Source organism: Sander lucioperca, chromosome 5 (genome assembly GCF_008315115.2).
Source record: "Sander lucioperca isolate FBNREF2018 chromosome 5, SLUC_FBN_1.2, whole genome shotgun sequence".
In the NCBI taxonomy this organism is placed as follows: domain Eukaryota; kingdom Metazoa; phylum Chordata; class Actinopteri; order Perciformes; family Percidae; genus Sander; species Sander lucioperca.
In genome coordinates, this window is record NC_050177.1 from 4,433,412 (window position 1) to 4,443,008 (window position 9,597).

Below are 9,597 nucleotides of genomic sequence, written 5' to 3' on the forward strand. Positions count from 1 at the left end.
GACCATTTATACCCGCGTGGTGGTCGCGACACTAGTTGCAGTCTTCTCCTGAACAGAGGTGGCGCTAATGAGGAAAAGCTACCGACGTTGCTCTTTCTACGGACTAGAAGAAGAAGAAAAAGGTAAACAACGGCAGAACTGGCAGCAGCAGCATTGACGTCAATGCTTCGATTTGATTGGATGAGCTACTTCGTCGGATCAAGCCTTTCATTCGCCATAAAAGATCTCATCTTAACCCAGTAAGTTTACAAGAGAGACTAGCAGTCACTGTGAGAGTCCTGGCATCACGTTGGCTGCAATCCCGTTCGACCTCCCGTTTCCGTTTTGTCGCGCGCCGCTGAAAAAAAAAGAGCCGTGCGCGACAGGGCGAGCGCTATAAATCGGACGCGCCGGCAGGATATGACATCATTTTGACGTCACGATGGCGCGAGCCAGCTTGGACGCGTCCAGTATCCATCCATCCATCTTCGTCCGCTTATCCGGTCTCGGGTTGCGGGGGTAGCAGCTCCAGCAGGGGACCCCAAACTTCCCTTTCCCGAGCCACATTAACCAGCTCCGACTGGGGGATCCCGAGGCGTTCCCAGGCCAGGTTGGAGATATAATCCCTCCACCTAGTCCTGGGTCTTCCCCGAGGCCTCCTCCCAGCTGGACGTGCCTGGAACACCTCCCTAGGGAGGCGCCCAGGGGGCATCCTTACCAGATGCCCAAACCACCTCAACTGGCTCCTTTCGACGATTCGATGTCCTGTAGCTTACTAATGAATAAAAACGTGGTTTAATGTACGTAAACAACGATCAATGATTACCAAATTTATCTCTCATATTGCTCCACATAACCACTGAAAACTGTCAAAAAATCGAACCCAAACTCCAATTATTATGGACGTTATCTGACATTAAGCGTTTCTGCTTCACATTTTCAGCAGGGCAGCGGAGCGGCTGTGGGTTGACTCCCCACGGTTCTCATAAGTCATAACGTGAAAAAGCTTAACGTGGTTTAATGTACCTAAACAACGACCAATCATCACCACATTTCTGGTTAATTTAAAGCCAGCGCAGCAGCAGAGCGGCTGTGTTTGTGTCTGCTCTGTGGGGATAGTAGAGATTGTTGTGAATTTTTTGTCATCTGTCGCTCAAGAATTATGTGTTATGGACTTTTTTTTTTTAACTAAATTGAGCTCGAGGTTTTCAAAAAAAGTGGTGGGTCCAAAATGACTCATGACGAAATCCAGGGCTGAACGATTAATTGCTTTTGCGATAATATCACGATATGTTAAAACGCGATTTCCTAATCGCAAAGACTGCGATTTGGTCACATGACTCGCGAGTGCAAATCAGTCTGCACTCCGCAGAGAAAGCATCAACTAGCACGCTAACGCTACGCCGTACCTTGAGCTGATTTCTGTCATTCAAACAACTCTGAGTTGTAGTTTAAAACTTTTACAGCCATTTTAATAAAATGAAGGGTTTTATTCGGGCTTGAGTCTATACATGCAGTTAATGGATACAGGCACGCAGAACTCAAGGCTCGGTTAGCAACGATTAGCTCTGATTAGCGGTTAGCTCCGTTATAAAGATATGGAGTGGAGGAGCTGCCACTGAGAGGGGTAACAACCAGACTGATAAATGACGTTCGGGGAGCTTCCACAGCAGCGTGGCCGCGGTGTTTCAACAGTTTTATTAGTACAGTTAATCCCACGGCAAGAACACCAGCAACTAGCTAACGTAACGATAGCCTCTCTGAACAAGTGCACACGGCAGCACGCAACTTCACGAGGGGGAGGGGCTGGAGGCAGCTCCTCTCTGTGCACTGTAAAAAAATACACTGTTGTGTGTGTGTGTGTGTGTGTGTTTATAGATATATACTATATTTTTACTTATTTAACTGTCTAGTGTGTAATTGTGTGTTCATACTATAAATTATTATATTATTCTTTGTTGAATAATACAGAAGACAAAGAGCTTAAAAAAATAATCGAATCTCAATCGCAATATTTGGGAAAAAAATCGCAATTAGATTATTTTCAAAAAACGTTCAGCCCTAACGAAATCTGGTAGGTACGCGTCCCCACCGTCCCCACTGTCCCCACCGTCCCCACCGTCCCCACCGAAATCGACGCCTATGCCGTTTAACATTTGAAAAGACACCTGCAGTTTGTCCTTCTTCCACTTGCGCTCAGCTCTACGGCACTCCCGTCTGACTGCATGAGTCGTGGCATTTAGCCAGGGCTCAGATTTAGTTTTAGGCTGCCTGGATTTTAATGGAGCCACAGTGTCTAAAGCCTGGTTCACACGGCAGGATAATTAGGCCGATTTTAGCCCCGATTCACCCCTTCCGACCATCTTAAGGATGCTCCGATTATGGTAAAATAATCTGATCAGATATTCCTGCCGTGTGTGGTGTGTTAAGACTGCTCTCGTCTGCTCGGAAGGACGTCGGGACCGCTCCCATCTCAAATTGGGGATATCCAACATGTTGGATTGTTTTGGCCCGATTTCTCCTCGTGTGTGGTGTCCCCCGGGGACAAACGAGCACGCAGCCTGTGGACTGTGGCGTGTAGCCAATCAGAAAGAGAGGTGACGAGGCGGCGAGGAAAGCACCGGGAAACAAAATCTAAACAGCCGGCGGCACGGCGCACCAGAACGTCCGGTGGACGTCGGAGATAAGTAGAGCAAGTATAGTCCATGCTCGCGTTGTCTCCACTTCTTTGACCATCGCATTTTCTTTTGATAACGTTTTTTTTTTCGGTTAAAAACAAACTACAAACTATCGCCACTGTGTCCTCTTCGTCCGCCATGATTGTTTACTCCGAAATCACGTTTGATCTCGAGGGATTTTGCGAGATTTCCCGTCTGACCTGGGAATGCTCGGGAGTCAGATCAGTTCGTGTGTGATGTGTTGATTTTGCCGTGTGCTGCGCACCACACGCTGTACGACCAAAACTGTTAGACCCGTGATTTTTTATCGCCGTGTGTGGGGTCTCTCAGGATTGGAAAATCGGCCGACAATTTTAAAATCGTCCCGTGTGAACCAGGCCAGACGTGTTTGGCAGGTGGAGTGAAACCATGAGCTAAGCTCCTCTGTATTGCACACAGACTCAGGAATGATGGGATTCTGACAGAAAGCAACCGAGAACTGAACAGCAGTGGAAGGGGTTAATAATGCGACAGCGCTGAGTAGCAGCGCGAGGTTAAACTGTATTACAGGCAAGAGCAGCCTCAAATAATACAGGCATATGGTCTGAAAACACTGCGTCACATGTGTGTGGGTCCAGACACAGATTGCACAAGATTAAAAGAATTAATAAGGCTTAAAAAAAACCTTTGCCATTGGCTTATCAGGACAACACACATGAACGTTGAAATCCCCAACAATAAGAACACGGTCATATTTAGGCATGATTTCAGCCAGGAAATCAGAAAAGTCATTTAAAAAGTCCTTATTGTACTTGGGGAGGCCGATAGACCACAGCACATAACGCTGTGTGAGAACGACCAATCTCAAATGAGCTCAGTTCAAAGAGCTGCTTACATTTATAATTACTCTTATATACAGTCGCTATTCCTCCTCCTCGGCCCGACGTCCGCGGGGAGTTAAAGTAGCAGCAATCACTGGGTAAAAGTTCAGTGAAAGCGCTGGGCTCACCAACACTCAGCCATGTCTCAGTCACACAGAGGAAATCTGGGATGTGAAGAAGTCCTTTAAGACAAATTACATTACCTGTCACTTTTATCCAAAGCGACTTATAATTGTACTATATATATCAGAGGTTGCACGCCTCTGGAGCAACTAGGGGTTAAGTGTCTTGCTCAGGGACACATTGGTTGATGTATCACAGTGGGAATCGAACCCGGGTCTCCCACACCAAAGGCATGTGTCATATCCACTGCACCATCACCACCCGAAAGTCTTGTTCGCTAGTGATCTAGCATTCACCAGGCCAATCCTGGCAGGAACCGGCGGGATCGCGGCGTTGGCTGTCCGGGGGAAACCCGACACAGAGGCCGCAAGTTGCGGTGATTCACCCCGCGCCAGCGGGGACGAGGAGAACAGAGGCCGCGGGGCTGGAACACCTCTTCCGGACTGACGACAGGTACCAGCCAGGCGTCGACAGGGTCCAGCGAGCGTCGAGGAACAACGAGGCCAGGCACGGCTCCAATCCCAGTCCAAAAAGGCGTAGAACAACGCAGGACTGCAGGATCCTGTGCGAGACGGGCCTTCAACCTCACCAGCCGGCCACTGCGTTTCCCCCCGGCGACGGGGGCGCTTTACGGTGCAGATCCACCTGGCCGTGCGACGCTTCTGTCGCGCCGCGCTCCGCTCTATTCCTATGGGTGACGTCAAGCGACTTCAACGTGCACGCAAAGCATTCCGGGAAGGCGGCGCTGCATTTGAGAAAATGTTGCGCGTCAAGAAGCTCGCCGATGCCTATCTTTATGCAAATGAATCCGGTGAACGCGACGCGACTATCCAGTAGAAGTAGACGGAAATCTTTTAAACTGACCTTTGTTGATCTGACATGAAGACAGATTCAGCAACTGCACGGCCTATTTCTCGCTTAAAATGTTTTCAGAAACATGTTTCGGTGAACTATTTTAGTACAATATGAGATCGTTTTCTCAACGAGCCGCCATGACACTCTGTTGAAATTCTCGAGAAGCCAAACCCACGACACGCGTTCGTCCAATCAGCTGCCGGTCAGGGGCGTGGAGCATCAACCATTGATCTATGACGTCGCGACACCACGCTTCAGTCGTGTCGGACATATGGATCTGTACCGTAAGGCTCTTATATACTGGACGCAGCCCGCGTGGCACATCCAAATGTGACGTCATGAGATCGCCGTGACCATTTATACCCGCGTGGTGGTCGCGACACTAGTTGCAGTCTTCTCCTGAACAGAGGTGGCGCTAATGAGGAAAAGCTACCGACGTTGCTCTTTCTACGGACTAGAAGAAGAAGAAAAAGGTAAACAACGGCAGAACTGGCAGCAGCAGCATTGACGTCAATGCTTCGATTTGATTGGATGAGCTACTTCGTCGGATCAAGCCTTTCATTCGCCATAAAAGATCTCATCTTAACCCAGTAAGTTTACAAGAGAGACTAGCAGTCACTGTGAGAGTCCTGGCATCACGTTGGCTGCAATCCCGTTCGACCTCCCGTTTCCGTTTTGTCGCGCGCCGCTGAAAAAAAAAGAGCCGTGCGCGACAGGGCGAGCGCTATAAATCGGACGCGCCGGCAGGATATGACATCATTTTGACGTCACGATGGCGCGAGCCAGCTTGGACGCGTCCAGTATCCATCCATTCATCTTCTTCCGCTTATCCGGTAACGGGTTGCGGGGGTAGCAGCTCCAGCAGGGGACCCCAAACTTCCCTTTCCCGAGCCACATTAACCAGCTCCGACTGGGGGATCCCGAGGCGTTCCCAGGCCAGGTTGGAGATATAATCCCTCCACCTAGTCCTGGGTCTTCCCCGAGGCCTCCTCCCAGCTGGACGTGCCTGGAACACCTCCCTAGGGAGGCGCCCAGGGGGCATCCTTACCAGATGCCCAAACCACCTCAACTGGCTCCTTTCGACGCGAAGGAGCAGCGGCTCTACTCCGAGCTCCTCACGGATGACTGAGCTTCTCACCCTATCTCTAAGGGAGACGCCAGCCACCCTCCTGAGGAAACCCATTTCGGCCGCTTGTACCCTGGATCTCGTTCTTTCGGTCATGACCCAACCTTCATGACCATAGGTGAGGGTAGGAACGAAATGTAATGAATGTAATACCGCACCCGCTGCGCCGATTCTCCGACCAATCTCCCGCTCCATTGTCCCCTCACTCGCGAACAAGACTCCAAGGTACTTGAACTCCTTCACTTGGGGTAAGGACTCATTCCCTACCTGGAGAAGGCACTCCATCGGTTTCCTGCTGAGAACCATGGCCTCCTCCGCGTCCTGTATATAACACCTATAACGCCGAGAACGTGGGGCCAGGGCGCGGCAACGGTGAGCTGGGACCCTCGCCAGGACAACTAAACTAAACTAATGAAACATACTAGTGTGCACTTCAAACTAATGATTGAAACTGCCCTGAAAGCCTGTGACTGCACCGTTAATCTGTAGTATTCAGACCCTTTACGTAAGTAAAGGTACTGATACTACACTGTAAAAATACTCTGTTATAAGTCAAAGTCCTGCATTGAAAATGTTACTTAAGTAAAAGTCTGTAACTATCTTCAGAAAATGTAGTTAAAGTATTAAAAAGTAGAAGTGCTCGATGCAGAAAAATCCTCCCATTTTAGAAAACGGGAAACAATCCAAACTGTCTCTCTCTCTCTCTTTCCGTCTCTTCCCTTTATTTATCTCTCTGTCTCTTCCTTTCTGTCTCTTTCCTTTCTTTCTCTCTTTCTGTCTCTTTCCTTTCTTTCCTTTCTTTCTCTCTGTCTCTTCCATTCTGTCTCTTTCCTCTCTTTCTTTCTGTCTTTCTGTCTCTTCCATTCTGTCTCTTTCCTTTCTTTCTCTCTTTCTGTCTCTTTCCTTTCTTTCTCTCTTTCTGTCTCTTTCCTTTCTTTCTCTCTTTCTGTCTCTTTCCTTTCTTTCTCTCTTTCTGTCTCTTTCCTTTCTTTCTCTTTTTTCTGTCTCTTCCCTATCTTTCTCTCTTTCTGTCTCTTTCTTTCTGTCTCTTTCTTTCTGTCTCTTTCCTTTCTGTTTTTCTGTCTCTCTCATTTCTGTCTTTCTTTGTCTTTCTGTTTTTCTTTGTCCCTGCCTTCTGTCTTTCTTTTTTTCTGTCTCTCCTCACATTTTAGAAACTGGAAACGATCCAAACTGTGTTTAAACTCTGTTAACCTGCAGTTAGTCCAGCTGAAAAACACATCAAAATAAAATGTGCATGAAATGCTTCTGCTTTGGACACTCATACATCACTTTTAGAGCTTAACAACAATAACTGTGTGTTTCCTGTGTTGCCAAGCGCACACAGTTTGGCCTCTGCAGCAGATCGTAGTTTGGCAGACATTCAGAAACACTGATACTGTGTGTGTGTGTGTGTGTGTGTGTGTGTGTGTGTGTGTGTATGCCCTTGTCAATAGCTCAGCATTTCATTGTTATTTTAACAGCAAATTAGTAAAATGCTCCTAGACTCGTGCACAGCGCGTGCACACTATGCTTGTTAAACACACAGGGACGCACAGCAGCACACACACATGCAGAAGATTACAAATAAAAATATTACGGTGCAAACCCTCCATCATAATAGCAATGCTCCAAGGTCCAAACGCGCCTGGCTTTTAAAGGGAATGGGAGATGATCTCTGATTGGTTAATTGCATGTTACGCCCAAAACACATCTATGAATTAATGAAGACACTAAGTACAACCCTTCAGGACCATGCATCCGGCACACGGACCCTTTTTACCGCCGTCAAACTAGCAAAAGTGGATTTTGGACACGCCCTAAACGCACCTGCACCAGGCGCTTCACGCCGTGCGCTTAGATCGTTAAAATAGAGCCCAAATCTGTCAGCGGTGGAAGAAGTATTCAGATCCTTTACTTAAGTAAAAGTACTGATACAACACTGTAAAAATACTCTGTTACGAGTAAAAGTCCTGCATTGAAAATGTTACTTAAGTAAAAGTATGTATGTATCATCAGAAAATGTAGTTAAGGGACCGTTCGGTATTTATGGAATGGACCACCGGAGGAAAATAGGGGAGGGTCATGTCTTTTTATTCTGTGGTGAGGGGACACAACTTTTGTATTCATGAAAACAGCAAAATTTCAAAGTGGCTTGTTTGGTGCATATTTATCCATGTAGCTCTCTCAGTCTCGGCCCCTATCGCTAGCAGATGGTCCCTCCCTGTTTAGTCAGCCAGACCTGTAGCTTTAGAGACCGTGGGATTACCCAAACTGAATAAACCTCGCCCGCACATATAAACACTAAACTGCTTTGCTAGCTCCATCGTGTTGTAACTAAGGGCGTTTTCACACATACTTCATTTGGTCCGGACTTTTGGACTTTTCAGTTTGATCCGAACCAAAATTACAGGTGTGTCCGGTTCGTTTACAGTGTGAAAGCATTATTTTGGATGGTTCGGACTTTCGGACGAAATAGAAGAAGCTCTGGCAGGCTCTCCTTGTGTTACAACACCGGGGAAGCTCCTCTAAGGAATAGCTCGGTGCTTAGTGTGCTCAGAGCAGACAGCTGTCGGCTATCAGAGCTGAGAATACAACAGCAGTTAATTTGTTAAGCCTAGTGACAAGTCCATAGCAACCAGTTTATGTGTTGAATCGTGGTCTCAATGTTTTATTTCATATGAATACTAGATTACTAGAGGAGTAACTTAGTATTTGAAGTAATGCAGTAATGCAGGAAGTGTGCATTTAGTTTCCATACTTATTGTGTTTCCACAACAACGCTAGTGAGTAAATCTACTGAAATGGCCACCACACCATAACAGAGGAGTGGGATGTGTAAGGCCGGCCACGCACCGGCTGCGTGGCGTGAGCGTGTCAGCTGCGTGGCGTGTCCATTTTTATTTCGGCTCCCATGGTAACAGGTTAGAGCTTGCACACTGCCTGCGTGCCACGCACGTCTCAGGCGAAAACGCGTGCAGGCTAGAAATAGGACCGACGCCTATTTTTCACGTGACACGCAAGCGTTGCCAGGCAAAATAGAATACAAAAAGTCATTTTGACACGAATACATATTAATAAATTACATTTTGGTTTTGATCGAAGGGATGATATATACCTTCTGAAAAACCTTCTTGCTGCAGCCATTAAGGGTATCACTGTAAATTGGCTTAAGCCCACTGTACCAACATTTCAGTGGTGGAACGAGTGTGTATTATGTATAATGTATTACTGTTTTTTGGAGGGTCATAGAATAATGTACTGCTGTTTTTTGGAGGGTCATAGAATAATGTACTACTGGTTTTTGGAGGGTCATAGAATAATGTACTACTGGTTTTTGGAGGGTCATAGAATAATGTACTACTGGTTTTTGGAGGGTCATAGAATAATGTAGTGCTGTTTTTTGGAGGGTCATAGAATAATGTACTGCTGGTTTTTGGAGGGTCATAGAATAATGTAGTGCTGGTTTTTGGAGGGTCATAGAATAATGTAGTGCTGGTTTTTGGAGGGTCATAGAATAATGTACTGATGGTTTTTGGAGGGTTATGTCTATTTTAAATAAAGGTCCCAAAACTCCTCCGGTGGCCCCTTAAATAAATAATGAACAGTCCCTTAAGTATTGGAAAGTAGAAGTGCTCGATGCAGAAAAATCCTCCCATTTTAGAAACGGGAAACGATCCAAACTGTCTCTCTTTTTCTTTCTGTCTCTTTCCATTCTGTCTCTTTCTTTCTGTCTTTCTGTCTTTCTGTCTTTCTTTCTTTCTGCCTCTCCTCACATTTTAGAAACTGGAAACGATCCAAAGTAAAATAAAATGTGCATGAAATATGGTTCTGCTTTGGACACTCATCAATCACTTTTAGAGCTTAACAACAATAACTGTGGTTGTTTCCTGTGTTGTCAAGCGCACACAGTTTGGCCTCTGCAGCAGATCGTAGTTTGGCAGACATTCAAAAATACTGATACTGTGTGTGTGTGTGT

At 46.6% G+C, this 9,597-nt stretch overlaps 1 pseudogene; it reads right to left on the bottom strand.

Annotated features, from left to right (window-relative positions):
• The window catches only part of LOC118495060, a 1,111,612-nt pseudogene that overhangs the window by 333,132 nt on the left and 768,883 nt on the right, over window positions 1-9,597 (bottom strand).